The 18,532-nt window shown below is 45.0% G+C and overlaps 1 protein-coding gene across 1 annotated transcript in view; it reads left to right on the top strand.

Moving 5' to 3' along the window:
- The window catches only part of GGT5 (gamma-glutamyltransferase 5), a 263,704-nt gene that overhangs the window by 49,265 nt on the left and 195,907 nt on the right, over nt 1–18,532 (top strand). The window lies entirely within an intron of this gene.

Below are 18,532 nucleotides of genomic sequence, written 5' to 3'. Positions count from 1 at the left end.
CAAGAGAAATGAATCCTGCGTGAGTGATCTTGTTCGCACTATATAAAACATTATAAATAAATAAATAAATCTATGTGAGATATGGGCATCTCAAGGGCCTCTCTTCATATTCTGCAGGGGCCCCATCATTTTGTTACACCACTGAGGGGCACGGCCGGTTTACAGCCATCTTGTAATGGGCCCCTAAGGGGTGCAAAGATTCTGCCTTTTTATCTAACCTCAGGAAAGGACTAACTATGATGGATTTCGCATTCTGCTATTTCTGTGTTCGGTTAGTTTGCGCAAGGGCGTGGTGTTAAGAACGATAGGTATTTCAGGATTGCACGTGGTCATTTCCTAATAAATGAGTGAATATCCTGTTTTCCCTCTCAGTTATCTTTCCTTGAAATATTTGACCGAAGGCCTGATTTATTGCGAAAGGTCCCTGACCTTCCATTTTGTTTGTTGCAGTAAAACCTCTATTCCTATGTGTGACTAAGAGAGTCATTCTGCACTAATTAATGCTCTTACCAGCACTTCTCAGCACTCCTTCCAGAAAATTATCAGTGCTCTTGGCTTCCAATGGATCTGTGGTTACAGACTCACTGCCCCAGCGTAGTACTTACATTTTTCTCGCTCTGAACAATGTCCTTTAATCCATTTCCTGGAACAGTGCAACAAGGATTTTTTTTACAGTTATCAAGAATTTAGATCTGGCTTCTACTTTCCTTTAAGGGACATATATGTGGTACAGGACAGTATTGTATTGTATTGCAGCATTTATATAGGGCTTACTACCCCTATGTGGGAAAATTCCTCCTCCTCTCCTCCTCACTCTCTTCTCCTCCGGTTCAATCATGGATGGATCAGATAAATCTACTTAACAATAAACCCATCATTGTCGACAGCGCAAAATCCCTTGGTGTCATTCTCGACAAAAGACTCAATCTGCTCTCCCACATCAATTCCATTGCAAAGTCTGCTGGATACCAACTGCGCCCTCTTTGGGGGATCCAACGCTTCTTCCCGGAACAAGACCTAAAAACCCTGGTCCAATTGCTGGTTATCTCTTGATTGGACTCCTGCAATTCACTTCTTACTGGCCTCCTCAAATCTCACTTGTCCCCCCTTAAATCTGTTCTCCATTCTGCAGCTCATTTCATATATGGGGTCAAAAGAAGCAACCACATCACACCCATTTTATCTTCCCTCCGATGGCTTCCTATCGAGGCAAGATCTATCTACAAGACTGCTTGTATCACCTACAAAGCCTTGCACTCCTCCTCTTCTTGCTACTTGGCGAATAAACTCAAACTCTCTGGAGGCTCTAGACCATCACGCAATGCGGAAAATGTATTGCTTGAACCTCCCACTTTCTAAAGGGAAAGATCGATGGCCCAATCCTTTTCAGCCAATGCAGTGAGAATCTGGAACTCACTTTCGCCCCAGCTCCAGACCACCACCTACCCCGGTCCTTCAAAACTGACCTCAAACTTCTCCTCCTTCAAAGACACTTCCAAACCTAATTCACACCATATCTATTCCCTCAAGGAAGTTCTCTCACTATAGGAAATTCTGTACTCCATGCCTATAGAAGTGCCTTCCCAGTGTGTTCTTGTGTTTGGAGTGACTGCCACTTATTGCAGTATTATTTGTATCCAGTATGCTTATGTAACATGCACACTTGTCACTCTTTCCTCTTGTAACGTATCGCTTGCTACCTCATCTTGTATCTTGTTTACTGTTGTTACTTGCACAATTGTCACTTTTTCCTCATGTTACGTAACCTTTGCTCTTGTACTATGCACACTTGTAATTTTCTCCTCATGTAACTTTACTGTTCCTATTGTGAAGCGCTCTGACACCTTCGGGTAAAGTACACGCTATATAAAAATGCATAAATAAATACATGGGTAGCACGCTACACCATGTAGGATGCGTGGTTGGAAGGATGTTGTCTTTTTTTTGGATCCTATGTGGGAAGTGTTTCCATGTCGCACGCAATGCTCACCGAGGTGCAGTTATCGTGTTATGGGACACCACGCAGTGTATGATGAAGTGTGAGAAACAGGCACACAATTTTATGGTTTACAGTACCGGGGGTAGCTTTGTAATGCTGTGCAGATATCTTTATGATTATAGCATGCTTAGTTACAGCATGATGATATAGCCTGACAGATTACTTTTAACTCTACGAAGAAATGACGGTTGTAGTTTTACTCGTTCCACCATCATGTGGGTGGTGAATTTGCCACAAAACCTTCTCTTCAAGTGGTGCATCAGTCATTACCTTCACCAGGGTAGAATCCAGTGTCTGCTTCCTTGGCAGTGTTTCATCTGCTGTAAATACAGATTACTAATTGTTAATGGTTCCTGTTTCCTCATCTCATAATGTCCATGGTCTCCAGGATCACTGTGCCATGGCCCACTGGCCCAGCCCAGGGTCAGGCAATGGGTCAGGCAGTGGGTCAGGCAGGGCTTAGCTGAAGGGGCCTGATTACTTCTGGCCTGAATGATTATAACTTGTGCAGACTTTATTGACTTTTTGGGACTCTATTATCTGGTAAGCATGTAGTATGCCTACTTCAGGCTCCTTCCAGCAGTGATGTTTAGATGAAGCGTGGATGTGGCCTGTGCAGGGGCCACATCACGCACTGCTTTCCCCCCGGCCTGCAGCGTAGAGGGACCGAAGCAATGGAGGAGAAAGACTGAAGGTGAAAGATAAGAAACCCGGCAGGTGGTGTTCCTAGATGAACTGAAGTCACTTTCCTACCGACTCTAAGCAAGGTCATGTTATTCTGAGTTGGCTTGCAGCATCCACTTTATGTAGACTGGGGGTGTTCTATTTCTTATAATACATGATGCCTTCGACACTTTACAAAAAGATAGTGACATACACTATATTAATATATATTGTTTCCATCAATCAATCAATCAGGGGATTTATAAAGCGCGCTACTCATCTGTGAGGGTCTCAAAGCGCTGGGGTGGGGCAGGGGGAGCAGCTCCGTATCAGTCAAGTTAAAATGGCACTCGATTCCCAACTAAAGGCTACTATTCCGATGGGCCCCGACAGTGGGCTTAGCGCTTTCTTCGCTGTCCCAAAGTTGTCAGCCTACAGTTAACTCAGGGAGACGCCGAAAAGTATTTGGAACCATCGGACTGAGGTATTTAACCTGGGTCGACTAAGGGACTGATGAAGTCCGCAGTGTGACTGATGATGTTGAACTTTTATAAGTCTCTCATAATTTAGTAAGTGTGGTCTCATGGTGAATTCAAACCCTTATTTTTTATTTTAATTTTATTTTATTTCATTTTTTTTTTTTTTATAATGGACAATAGTAGTGAACACAGTTAGTCTTGTGATTATATAGTTGCACCAATGATTTTACTTGGTTTTGGCCGAGAAGGGGGGGGGGGGTATTCTATTTTATTGTATTTTACTGAAGTTCGTTGTATCTTATACTGTAATGATTTTAAGTAATCGCACAGTTTACTAATAAACCACTCTTCTACAGTCAAAGAGCCAGGTTTTGAGACTCTTCCTAAAGGTGTACAGAGCTGGGGAGCGTCTGTTGTTGACTGGGAACTTGCTCACGTTCATGGCAACAGCCCACCTATCATCTCACGTTCATGTCTGCAGCCCACCTCTCATCTCCTGTTATTGACTACAGCCCACCTATCATCTCACATTCATGGCTACAGCTCACCTATCATCTCATGTTCATGGCTACAGCTCACCTATCATCTCATGTTCATGGCTACAGCTCACCTATCATCTCATGTTCATGGCTACAGCTCACCTATCATCTCATGTTCATAGCTACAGCCCACCTATCATCTCATGTTCATGGCTACAGCCCACCTATCATCTCACATTCATGGCTACAGCCCACCTATCATCTCATGTTCATGGCTACAGCTCACCTATCATCTCATGTTCATGGCTACAGCCCACCTATCATCTCACATTCATGGCTACAGCCCACCTATCATCTCATGTTCATGGCTACAGCTCACCTATCATCTCATGTTCATGGCTACAGCTCACCTATCATCTCACATTCATGGCTACAGACCACCTATCATCTCACATTCATGTCTGCAGCCCACCTCTCATCTCCTGTTATTGACTACAGCCCACCTATCATCTCACATTAATGGCTACAGCCCACCTATCATCTCACATTCATGTCTGCAGCCCACCTCTCATCTCCTGTTATTGACTACAGCCCACCTATCATCTCACATTCATGGCTACAGCCCACCTATCATCTCATGTTCATGGCTACAGCCCACCTATCATCTCACATTCATGTCTGCAGCCCACCTCTCATCTCCTGTTATTGACTACAGCCCACCTATCATCTCACATTCATGGCTACAGCTCACCTATCATCTCACATTCATGGCTACAGCCCACCTATCATCTCACATTCATGTCTGCAGCCCACCTCTCATCTCCTGTTATTGACTACAGCCCACCTATCATCCCACATTCATGGCTACAGCCCACCTACCATCTCATGTTCATGGCTACAGCCCACCTATCATCTCACGTTCATGTCTGCAGCTCACCTATCATCTCATGTTCATGGCTACAGCTCACCTATCATCTCATGTTCATGGCTACAGCTCACCTATCATCTCATGTTCATGGCTACAGCTCACCTATCATCTCATGTTCATGGCTACAGCTCACCTATCATCTCATGTTCATGGCTACAGCCCACCTATCATCTCACATTCATGTCTGCAGCTCACCTATCATCTCACATTCATGGCTACAGCCCACCTATCATCTCATGTTCATGGCTACAGCTCACCTATCATCTCATGTTCATGGCTACAGCTCACCTATCATCTCATGTTCATGGCTACAGCCCACTTATCATCTCACATTCATGGCTACAGCCCACCTATCATCTCACATTCATGTCTGCAGCTCACCTATCATCTCATGTTCATGGCTACAGCCCACCTATCATCTCACATTCATGTCTGCAGCTCACCTATCATCTCATGTTCATGGCTACAGCTCACCTATCATCTCATGTTCATGGCTACAGCTCACCTATCATCTCATGTTCATGGCTACAGCCCACTTATCATCTCACATTCATGGCTACAGCCCACCTATCATCTCACATTCATGTCTGCAGCTCACCTATCATCTCATGTTCATGGCTACAGCCCACCTATCATCTCACATTCATGGCTACAGCCCACCTATCATCTCACGTTCATGTCTGCAGCCCACCTCTCATCTCCTGTTATTGACTACAGCCCACCTATCATCTCACATTCATGGCTACAGCTCACCTATCATCTCACATTCATGGCTACAGCCCACCTATCATCTCACATTCATGTCTGCAGCCCACCTCTCATCTCCTGTTATTGACTACAGCCCACCTATCATCCCACATTCATGGCTACAGCCCACCTACCATCTCATGTTCATGGCTACAGCCCACCTATCATCTCATGTTCATGGCTACAGCCCACCTATCATCTCATGTTCATGGCTACAGCTCACCTATCATCTCATGTTCATGGCTACAGCCCACCTATCATCTCATGTTCATGGCTACAGCCCACCTATCATCTCACATTCATGGCTACAGCCCACCTATCATCTCATGTTCATGGCTACAGCCCACCTATCATCTCATGTTCATGGCTACAGCCCACCTATCATCTCATGTTCATGGCTACAGCTCACCTATCATCTCATGTTCATGGCTACAGCCCACCTATCATCTCACATTCATGGCTACAGCCCACCTATCATCTCATGTTCATGGCTACAGCTCACCTATCATCTCACATTCATGTCTGCAGCCCACCTCTCATCTCCTGTTATTGACTACAGCCCACCTATCATCCCACATTCATGGCTACAGCCCACCTATCATCTCACATTAATGGCTACAGCCCACCTATCATCTCATGTTCATGGCTACAGCTCACCTATCATCTCACATTCATGTCTGCAGCCCACCTCTCATCTCCTGTTATTGACTACAGCCCACCTATCATCCCACATTCATGGCTACAGCCCACCTACCATCTCATGTTCATGGCTACAGCTCACCTATCATCTCATGTTCATGGCTACAGCTCCCCTATCATCTCATGTTCATGGCTACAGCTCACCTATCATCTCATGTTCATGGCTACAGCCCACCTATCATCTCATGTTCATGGCTACAGCTCACCTATCATCTCATGTTCATGGCTACAGCTCACCTATCATCTCATGTTCATGGCTACAGCCCACCTATCATCTCACGTTCATGTCTGCAGCCCACCTCTCATCTCCTGTTATTGACTACAGCCCACCTATCATCCCACATTCATGGCTACAGCCCACCTATCATCTCACGTTCATGTCTGCAGCCCACCTCTCATCTCCTGTTATTGACTACAGCCCACCTATCATCCCACATTCATGGCTACAGCTCACCTATCATCTCACTCTCAGCCGGTAAGAGAAGGCAGAGTACATTAGTGTGCTTGTGGTGCATTCCATGAGATGGTGGAACTGTGTGGAGGGGAGTGTGCGGGATGGGATTGCAAGGTCACTATTCAACTTTAGTAAATTATCACAGACATAATGACCCAAAACAGACCATTCTAGTGACATTGCAGAATTCTCTTTACTATACATGGGAATGAAAGTGCATTTCCTCCTTTAGGATAATTCCTAGTTTCTTAAAATTCGACTGGGTGAGAATCTGTTATAACACTTTTGGCTAGTTAAATGGCAGAAAGTTGTTTGTTTTTGGTCTGTGATTGAAAATGATGACCTCAGTTTTGACTTAGTTCTGTCCCTGTTGAGCCATAAGAGACAGTCTCTCATTCAGGATGCAATCTGTTCTATGCATTCATTTAATTTGAGGACGATTTTAGAATTGTCTACGTCCAACTGGAAATGTAGTTGGTAGGAGTCAATCATTTGTGCGAGGAGGTGCTCGTATACATTAAATAGTGGAGAGTGATCCTAGGGTCCCCCCACAGTGAGCTGATTTCAAAGACCATTCTGATGAACCAATTATGATTTGGTATTTCATGTTAGGGATGAATTTTCAGACCCATTCTAGGGAAGTGCTGGGCAGACCTCACCAATCTTTTAATTTTCAGAGTATGGTTCAGTGATCCCAGGAGCTGGAGGATGCTTAGAGGTCAAGGAGATTTAATGCTGCTGGGTGGTTGTTTTGCATGGCTGATGGGATGGGAGGTTTTCTCATATATTTATTAGCGCTGATTCTGTTCTTCTTCCTGGACTGAAACCTGATTGATGGTCATGTGGGAGGTTGTCTTCATCATTGTCCTGCAGTTCTTTAGTGATTTATTATTCCAAAATCATAGTGATGAATGGAAGAATGGAGGATGGTCTGAACGATTCAGTACACAGTGTTCAGTGTATCTGGTTTAGGGCAAGACATGTCTGGGGGGAAACAACCTTTACAACGCAACTTTTACAACGCACCACTATTACAACAAAACTTTTACAACGCAAGATCCATTACATCTCATGCCATTACAACGCAGTCATTACAACGCATACCATTACAACGCATACCATCACAACGCATGTCATTACAACGCAGTCATTACAACGCATACCATTACAACGCATACCATCACAACGCATAGTACCCTTACACTATCCAAAACTTACCCTACTGTTGCACCCCCTGGAGTTAGAATAGTAATTTTTACCCCTATACTATCCAATACTTACCATACATGCAATGTAATAGTATGTGTTGTAATGGTATGCGTTGTAAAGGTAGTATGCGTTGTAATGGAATCCGTTGTAATGGTAGTTTTTAGAAAATTCGTTGTAATGGCATGCGTTGTAAAGGAATGCGTTGTAAAGGATTTTGCGTTGTAAAAAATGCATTGTAAAGGCATGCGTTGTAAAAGTATGCGTTGTAACGTCATACATCCGTTTTACATCATTCCAGATAACTCAGCTAGCAGGCAGTAAGGGGATGAAAGAATACTGGCACGGCATTTCCAGATATATTGATCATACGCTTAGGGGAGAGTGACTTGGGGCAGACCCTGGGTTGTCAATGGTTTAAAAGACTATAAAGGACTTGAAGCAGGGGAGGGTGTTGCAAAAAGATAATGGTATTGTGGGAGAATATCTTTCCAAGAAGGGATTGAAGGGGTAAAGAGGCTTGTAATAGATTGGGGTATTAGTTGAGAGGGTTGAGAACCTACCTCAAATAATAGTTACAATCCTTGTCAGGATGAACCACAAAAGTCACTAAATAAACTTGTGTTCAACCCTCTGGTAATTTGGCACAAAACAGTCAGGCTTAACCCATAGGCAATGCCAATGTGTAAAGTATGTATGCAGTACAAAAACAGAAATAAAGTTACAAATACAAAACAAAAAAATCCCTAAACAAATGAATGAATGAATGAATGAATGAATGAAGTGAAATTTGTATTGCGCAGCTTAGCCCCAAGGCATCAAGGCGCATAGGATGGAACAGCTGAATAAAAGGTAATACCGGATGTCGCCTATAGGTAGGCTTCTGTGTAGAGCCAGGTCTTTAAGGCTTTGAGGAAAAGAGCGAGGGACTCAAGTCCCTTAAGCTCAGCTGAAAGTATGTTCCAGAGTTTCGGAACAAGGGCACAAAAGGCCTTCTCTCTCCATCTGGCCTTCACAGTTCGGGAGACTGACAAAAGGTTCTTGTTGGTAGAGCGCAGAGCCCTGCCAGGAGTATAGAGGGACACAAGAGACCTAATGTCTTCTGCACCGGATCCATGGAGAGCACGGTGGGTAAGGCATAGAACCTTAAAGTTTATTCTGGCCTGCATCGGGAGCCAATGAAGGTTTTTTTCTAATAGAGGAGCCTGATGATCGCCTGGGGGCATTGACAACGAACCTAGCTGCCGCATTCTGCACAACTTGTAAACGTTGGACCAGCCTCTTATTTATGCCTAAATAGAGTGCATTGCAGTAATCTAAGTGAGAGGAGATGAGAGCAACCGAAAGTTGTTTCCGGGCATCCAGGGAGAGGTAGTGTGAGAGTTTTCTCAATATCCTTAAAACCCCACAGCAGGTGGAAACGGTCCTATTGGCTTGCCTGTCGAAGGAAAGTGTGGTATCAAGAATTACACCCAAATTGCGAACAGCAAGGGAGGGTGTAGGACAGGTTCCAAGGGCAGATGGCCACCAGTCAGCCAACCAGACCTCCTGTTTACCTCCAAAGATAAGGACCTCCGTCTTTTCCCCGTTTAATTTGAGGAAGTTTTTAGTCATCCAGCCTGCCACTGCTTCCATGCAATTGCTAAAATTTAAAGCCACAGTCTCCACAGATTGAGAGAGGGAAACCATGATCTGGGTGTCGTCAGCATACGACAGAACTTCCAATCCGAACGATCTTATTAGCCTGGCAGTGGGGCCACATAGATGTTAAAGAGTGTGGGGCTCAAGGATGAGCCCTGAGGGACCCCACACTGCACAGGCTTAGCGGGGGAGAGGAAGTCACCCAGTTTAACCCTCTGCTTGCGCTGATTGAGAAACGACGTCAGGAGGCTCAGAGCGGACCCATCCACTCCTATCTCACTGAGACGGGAGACCAGGATGGTGGGGGACAGGGTGTCAAATGCGGCTGTAAGGTCGAGCAGGATCAGGAGGGTAGTCTGACCACTGTCGACCTTGGCGCGGATGTTATTAACCACCACTGTGAGAGCTGACTCCGTACTATGCGCCTTCCGAAAGCCATGCTGAGAGGAATCTAGCTGGCAAGATTTATCCAGGAAGGCGCTCAGATGGAAGTTAAGATGGGCCTCGAGCATCTTGGTGGGGGCAGGAAGCAGGGATATGGGGCAATTTTTTTTTAGAGTAGCAGGATCTAGAGTAACCTTCTTCAAAAGGGGTTTGACAGTGGCCATTTTCCCTTGGAGATTGCTTGGCTCAGAAACAATAGAATATAATTTCATAATCAAAATGACACCAAAACGACAGAAATCCAATAAGAGGAACCAGAGTTATGAACTTTTAAAGGTTTAAGTAAAAATATCACCAAGAAGCACAAAGTGCCAAAAATAGTCAATGGTTTTGGAAGAACAGGACCTAGACACAATTTGACACTGTCCGCAAGGGAGAGCAAGTCAGATAAACCAACGAGGTTTGTCCGAGTCCACCGTAGGAATACACTTCTAACGCCCGCCAGTCAGTGGAGGCACTTGTAGACTCACAGAGCGGCAGGTAGTGCACACAGCAGGGTCCAGCCCTGATCAGCTGGGCAGTTGCAGAAAAAGGCCTATTGCAGCTTGTTCTTTTGAATTTTATTGTGCAGTTAATTAAAACCTTAACAAAAAGTGCAGCTCAACATTTCAAGTTCAAACAAACATTTTAAAACAAGCCATGAGCATCCATTGTCAACGCATTAAAATAAGCCCATAGATAAAAAAAAAATTAATTACAACATTAAGGGCCCGATGTAGGTAAATCTTTTTTACCACTTCTTAAATACCGATTCATACCGAATCGGTATTTAAGAAGTGGTAAAAAAGAGGAGGGCAGATGTAGGTAAATAATTACTGAATCGGAAGGAATCGGTATTTACCGATTCGGTAAATACCGATTCGGTAATGCCCATTGATTCCTATGGGCATTGAAGCCCATAGGAATCAATGGGCATTACCGATTCGGTATTTACCAAATCGGTAAATACCGAATTTTGCAAGGGTGCAGGGGGTGTCACTTTGACACCCTCTGGCACCCTATTTACAGGCATGTGTGCCAAGGGCATGTCTGTCTGTCACATGGCATAGGTGTGCATGCACACATGTGCATGCACACCTGGATTCGGTATTTCACCACCCAATTGGATTGGGTGGTAAAATACTGAATTCTGAAGGCCTGTAGCACTGTGAACAGTGCTACCTACATCTGGGATTTACCGAATCGGTCAAATTACCGATTCGGTATTTTACAGAATCGGTAATTTTACCGATACGGTAAATTTACCGAATCAGTGTAATAATGGCCCCTACATCTCAATGACCCATTTACCGGTCGGTAACGGCCGAATTCGGCCGTTACGGACCTGTAATGGCCACCTACATCGGGCCCTAAAAGAGGAAAAATTGCAAGGCAAGCAAACGTTGTTAGGTGAATACTTCGTAATAACAGAGTAGGAGAAAGTGCAAAGTGCAAAATTATTGTGATGCGATGCCATACTTATTATCAATGACGAGCATTTTTGCAGAGAGTCATTGTTAGATAGAGTATCTATAGGCAGCAGATTGGCAAAGAGTGGAGTAAAAAGTACAGAGTGCCATGATTATTATAGTTGGCTTAAGCATATCGCATGGCGCCCTTTTTAAGGTCCAGAATTAGTTAATAGCTTAAAATGGCAAAAGTGCAATACAAGCAAACATCATTAGTCAAATATATAATAGCTTCAGAACTGGAGGAAGAGCAAAATGCAAAGGTTTCATGCAGCTGTGCAGCAGTGGTTAACGTTAACTTGGGCATTTATACAGAAAGTCAGCTTAGATCGAATATCTGAAGGGAGCGGGATAGGAAAAGAGTACAGTAGGATCTGCAAAGTGCAAAAGTAGCATAAGGCTGGGTCATGGTTGTTGTAGTTGGCTTAGGCACTCCGTATGGCATTCATTTTGGGGTCCAGAGAAATTAGACAGTGCAACGAGCAAAGGCAGCACTGGATTGTCAGGGTTACTTCAGATGTTGAGTAACAGCTATGCAAAAAGTTGCACAATTTTTAGGACTAAGCTCTGGAATGAGAATGTTGCTTATGGAACACAATCTTGCTGCAGCCGCCTGGATGAATTTAACAGTCTTGACATCTACCGTAGTGTTCTCTGGATCCAGACAAGTGATAACAGCCTGATGGCAGGTTCAGACTCCCAAAGGAACAAAGTCCCTGCGGAGTAAGTCTTCTTGACTGTAGCAATGCAGGGCAAATATATAGTATATGGATGATGGTTTCCTTGCTTAAGATGCAGAGACGATACTTTACGCCTTGAGCTGGTAAAGTGCCCCCCATATGTTCCACTCCCCCAGACAAAGTGCCACAAACCTGGATTTTAGCCACGGGTAGGTGCTGGTAATGTATTGCTGCTGATTACATTTAGTTTAGTTTAGTTTAAAGGGGTTTATAGAGCGCCTGGTGACGCCTCCCGGCGTGTCCCCGCGCTGTGGAGAGAGCATATTCTGAGGAGAGAAAGGAGTAACATTATGCAGTAAATAGATGGGTCTTTAGCCGCTTTCTAAAAGAGGCCTCATTTGTCTCTAGCCTGATGTCCGTGGGAAGGAGGTTCCAGTACCTGGCTGCCATAGAACGGAAGGATCTGCCTCCCATTCTGGCTTTTTTGGGGCGAGGTGTTCTGAGCAGGCCCATTCCCTTCGATCTGAGAGATCTGTTCGGTTCATACAGGGATGCCAGATCTGACATATAAGCCGGCGCTTTTTGGTGGATTATCCTATGGCACCATAGTAGAGCTTTGAAGACAATCCTCTTACTAATAGGTAGCCAATGGAGGGATACTAAACATGGATGATAGGAATTGATTACTGCCCAGGCTTGCGAGCGCTACATTTCTTCTAGCCTTGACAGCTTTTTTTGTGAGCTTTTTAAATGCTGACTGTGGGAGATTTTTCCCCCATGCCTCTTTGAGCAAGAATGTATTTACTTTATCTTGAAGACAGCACTAGCAGCTTGTTGTGTCCCTCTAGCCTTTTACATGAGGTCAGCCTTATGACCCTTGAAGTCCATTTCTCTGTCCTGGGTATAAGAAGGAGAGCATAGCCAGTCTTCAGGGCTCTTCTCACGTCACAGACAGCAGGACAGCACTTCTTCTGTTCCTCTCAGGTCCAGAGTGAGCCCGAGTCTGTGGAGCGGAAACCTACTATGCAGAGAAGCTGCAGGGAGACCACATGTCCCGTCATTCCTAGCGCCTGGAGGTGCTTGAAAACACTGTCGCTGGCCCGTGTAGTCCGAGTAGAGCAGAAACCTGCTGGGCAGAGAAGCCGCGGGGGACCACATTTCCTGCCATTCCTAGTGCCTGGAGGCGCTTGAGAACACTGTCGTCGGTCCACGAAGCGCTTGGGACAAGGGCGGGCCCATCTACACCCATCCACGCTGGAGGATGCTGGGCCCCCCCTTTAACATCCTAGATGATGAGCATGGAGAAGAGAAAGGCTACTCCACAAGACCAACGAGCTGAGGCCGTTAACACATTGGACTCTTTCCTCTTGAAAGCTGCGGACATATTGTCGAAAGAGATTGAGTGAGGCGGAGGGAAGACTGTCTGGAGGTGAGGCGAGCTCATTACCCCTTCACATCCCTATCCCAAATGCCGATAGGCTATCCGGTGTCGGTATTGATCTACTTACACAAAATGAGGCTCCAATAATGGTCCCCATTCCCTGCCTAGTGGTATGTTCGGCCAAGATCCTCCTGACTCCTCTATTGAGCCACCAGTAAAAAAGAAGAGAGGGGGTAGGCCGCAAAGACTGTCTAAACTGATCACTGCATGGGTGGCGTTCAGTGGTGTTGAGTGGTGCTGTGGCGTTGAGTAGTGCTGTGGCGTTGAGTGGTGCTGTGGCGTTGAGTGATGCTGAGTGATGCTGTGGTGTTGAGTGATGCTGTGGCATTGAGTGATGCTGTGACGTTGAGTAATGCTGTGGTGTTGAGTGATGCTGTGGCGTTGAGGGATGCTGTGCGCTGAGTGGTGCTGTGGCATTGAGTGGTGCTGTGGCGTTGAGGGGTGCTGTTGAATTCAGTGGTGCTGAGTGATTCTGTGGCGCTGAGTGATGCTGTGGCGTTGAGTGATGATGTGGCGTTGAGTAGTGCTGTTGTGTTGAGTGGTGCTGTGGCGTTGACTGGTGCTGTGGCGTTGACTGGTGCTGTAGCGTTGAGTGGCGCTGTGGTGTTGAGTGGCGCTGTGGCATTCAGTGGTACTGAGTGATGCTGTGGCATTGAGTGATGCTGTGGCGTTGAGTTGAGTGATGCTGTGGTGTTGAGTGATGCTGTGGCATTGAGTGGTGCTGTGGCATTGAGTGGTGCTGTGGTGTTGAGTGGTGCTGTGGTATTGAGTGGTGCTGTGGCGTTGAGTGATGCTGTGGCATTGAGTGATGCTGTGGCGTTGAGTAATGCTGTGGCATTGAGTGATGCTGTGGCGTTGAGGGATGCTGTGCACTGAGTGGTGCTGTGGCGTTGAGTGGTGTTGTGGCATTGAGTGGTGCTGTGGCGTTGAGGGGTGCTGTGGCATTCAGTGGTGCCGAGTGATTCTGTGACGGTGAGTGATGCTGTGGCATTGAGTGATGCTGTTGCGTTGAGTGATGCTGTGGCGTTGAGTGGTGCTGTGGTGTTTAGTGGTTCTGTGGCGTTGAGTGGTGCTGTGGCGTTGAGTGGTGCTGAGTGATGCTGTGGCGTTGAGTGACCCTGTGGGAAGCTAATAAGGAGGATAGATAGAGGGTAGGAAGGAGAAAGGAGAGAAGAGGGGTGAAAGAAGGGTTGGCGTGGAGATGCAGAATGATGAGGTGAAAGATCACTAAAGCGAGGAGGGGAAAAGAGCAAACAATGAGAAAGGGAAGGGAATGTATGAGACAACAAACAGGAGGAGGAGGTGTGAGAGCAAGAAAACGTATGGGCGAGAGGGAAAGGGGTTGGAAAGTAAAGTGAGAGAATAGATGAAAACAAGCGATGCGCGCTCTGAGCTGGGGGAGGGCCATTAGCCTGTAAGAACTTGCGGCATACATCAAAGGAAGGGTGGGAGGGACATTGGCGAGCGAGGGGCGAGGGGGTATGCAGCCTGGTGAGTTGAAGTGGCAGCAGAGGCGGAGCATGGCGTGCACTAAGTGTCTGGTAGCAAATGGTCACCGTAGGTGACCGGGGGCGGGGGAGAAACGGTGGGTGGGACAAACCGAGGAGAGGGTTCTGCAGATCTGGAGGCCTTTATAATAGAGCTTGGGGAAGGGCTTTAGGGCGCATAGAAGATAGCGCGAGAGGGAAAGGGAGCTGGGTTGGATGTGAACTGGCCATCCACTGGAGGGTTTTCTATTTTGCAGTATTATATCGCGTGAATTTGACCCAAAGGCATTGGAGCGCTTTAAATGATTAGATTACATTTTTTAGAAGTGAAGAGGGATATCAGAGAAGGACAAGGGCGACAAGGAGAGGAGTAAAATGAATGGGGGTCAGAGGAAGAAAAGTATAGGAGGAAGAGAGGCGTGGCCACAGAGGAAAGGGACTCTGACAGAGAGATGGGAAAGAGAGAAGAAGAAAGGGAAACAAAAGAGAAGAAGGTGGAACTGAGGCACAAAGAGGGATAGGCGGGAAATAAGAGTGACATAAGGAGGAGCACAAGGAAGAGGGAACGTAAATATGGATGAGAAATAAAGATTAATAGTGATGGGAGGGAAAGGAAGAGAAGAGGCTGGATCAAATGGAGAAAAGAAGGAGAAATGAGGCAAGGAAAGACAAGAAACACGAGGGAGGAATGTTGGGGTAATTAAAGCTGGCCGAGCGCGCGCTGGGGAAACTTCACGCTTGAATGCCTGAAGTCGGAAGGGTGGGAGGGAACTGGGGAAGCTTCAGATGCCTGGCTTGGATATTAAAAATATGCTATATTTCTCCTGTGCCAGATGCATTTATTACAAATTCTCACACATGGACAATTCTTAAATTCTTGTTGAGCCAGAAACGGACGACATCTCAAACGTAAACAGTTTGATTCTGAACTTTTCGCTATATCTGAAACATACAAGAAATGTTAGTGTTAAAGTGTGGCAACGTTCAGTACAATCTGCAAAAGGGCTCAGACCATCACAAGTGCTACTTACATGGAGATCACTGAAAGCAACAGAAAATCATGTTACAGAAAAAGGATTTTATTTTACCTTTTGCAGTGAAAAACAGGCGAGTCAGGTGACAGGCTTTAATTTTACAATTCATAGTGTAGCCCCTTGCCTGTCAGTACTGGGGAAAGCCATTTTTGCAGGACTGCTGGAGTAGCAGCCTAACACCGTGGGCTTGGATATACAAGGATAAATGTAAACAAGCACCTTCCGAGCGCTCCACAGACTTGTAGATTAGTGATGGGGCTACCTACCCCCACCGGGACGCGAGTATTTACGTAAATAGCTCTGTTCATCGACAGGACTCGGCCTCCGTTGCTATTTTAAGGCCGGCATTGGCCTACTTCCTACAGACTCATTCTATTTTTTATTTTATTTTATTTATTAGGTTTTTTAAGGCAGCAAACAGGACAGGAACAAAAGAGCAAGGACAACAATAATATACAAGTTACATTGCCAAAATCATACATTTGACGCCATGTCCCCTTACTGACCTATCCACTTTATTATAGGGGACCATAAATTACTTCCGAAAGTTTTTTTCCTTATATCCTTCAACTTATACAGAGCAATTTCTAGATGAAACATATACAAGAGCTTCGTTTGCCACATTATGAAATTCGGTGGTACCTCATCAAGCCAGTGCAATGTAATACATGCACGAAGTGCAGACATGCAAATAAAAATAAAGTATTCCTCTGAATCAAAAACTTGTTGAGTCGTGCTCTCTTCACAACCGAAGATAACCAATGGTGTTGTAATCTTAATCACAATACCCAGATTACCTGAAATAAAACACTCAATATCAGCTATCAGTTGGCCCAATTTGGGGCATAAAACAAACATATGTGCAGCATCTGCTGCATAAAGATTACACCGATTACACTTTGTCCCCCTCCCAGAGTTCCATTTGGCTATCTTGCCCGGTGTATAGTATAGCCCGAAAATTGACATATAATGCTGGCTTATCAATGAACCATTAAGTAATACCTTACTAGCAATCGCCAAGCTTCTTTCTAAATTGACACACTCAACACCCAGTTTAGTTTGCCACTTAATCGCTCTTAATTCTAAATCATCCTCAACTTTCTCCATAAGTAATTGATAATAGTGCCCAATTTTCTGCCCTCCCTTAATTGCTTCAAACAGCATAATTTTTCCCAATGACAATGTAGAATTAGATATTTTCTGAGCGCAGAAACTTCGTACTTGTAGGTATTTAAAAAAGTCGGCTCTCGGTGCCTGATGTTCTATCATTAAATGCTCAAAAGATACAAACTCGCTTCCCTGAAACAAGTCCCCCAGTTTATTAATCCCCAGATTATGCCACCTAGGTATAACTCCATCATGAAAAATGTCAGGTAAAAAAAAACAATTCCTTAATGGAGTATATATATTTATGTTAGAGCCTAACCGATATCTTTTTTTAATAGTCCTCCATATGATGAACGCTGCTTCATCAGTTTTAAACTTTGTTTTTTTAAAGTAACTGGGTTCGATGATACGGTTAAAACATTGTTTAGCCTCCGAACCCAGGAGCATCTCGTAGATGGATGGCATCATATATTCCTCTGTAGAATCTTCCGATAAGATTAAAAAGCCCATATGTTGCAATATCGCACACCAATAATAAATGTGAAAATTCGGTATACCCCATCCCCCTTTTTCCCTTGACATCACGCATCTTTTAAATGCTCTCCGGGCCCGGTGGTACCCCCAGAGAAATCTTGAACACATCCTATCGATTCGGCCAAAATAACCAGAAGATATCAGTAAAGGTATTGATCGAAATATGTACAAAAACTTAGGGAAAATGAGCATTTTTATCACATTGCTGCGACCTAGAAGTGAGAGCTTCAGATTGTTTAATCTTTCCAGGGTTTTATTCGATGTGCTAATGATAGGATCTAAATTAATAGGGATAATTTTTTCCATATTGGCAGTGATCTTTATGCCTAAATATGTGGCCTCCTCATCAAGTTGTAGATTTACTGGACGACCGGACGCTGAATGGATAAGCTGTGTCTTATCGATATTTAATTTATATCCAGAAAGCCGGCCGAATTCCTCCGCAGACTTCACTATAATAGGTAGGGCACTACTCAACTCTGATGTCACTATAGCGATGTCGTCTGCGTAAGCGCAAACTTTAAAGTCAAAATTATTTATCCGCACTGGTTTAATCGCCAGGTTGCTCTCCAAATGGGCAATAAACGGGTCGATATATAGAGCGAACAGCAAGGGCGAGCAGGGACAACCCTGCCTCGTCCCCCTTGCTATTCGCACCATCCCTGAGCTCCTTCCTGATATACGAATAGTGGCAGATGGTTGAATATACAGTGATTTTATTCCATTGACAAATTCCTCTGGAATCCCCTTTTTTGCCAGCACAGACCACAGAAAGGTCCATGTGACCCTGTTGAACGCTTTTTCAGCGTCCAACAGGGCCACGCCTACAGGGGAACCAGTCCCCTGTGACCAATCCAGCAGAGATATTATTCGCCTTATGTGGTCTGTGGTGCCTCTTCCTTGTATAAACCCATGTTGTCTTATAGATACAAAGCCTGGCATCAGACCATTTAACCTATTGGCAATCAATTTTGAGTAAATTTTACTGTCTGAATTTAACAGAGAAATAGGTCTGTACGACCCCATTTCATCTTCCTTTTTGCCTTTCTTTTTGAATATCAC

The sequence above is a fragment of the Lissotriton helveticus genome, chromosome 11 (genome assembly GCF_964261635.1).
Source record: "Lissotriton helveticus chromosome 11, aLisHel1.1, whole genome shotgun sequence".
NCBI lineage: Eukaryota > Metazoa > Chordata > Amphibia > Caudata > Salamandridae > Lissotriton > Lissotriton helveticus.
This window is presented reverse-complemented; position numbering and strand designations above follow the sequence as displayed.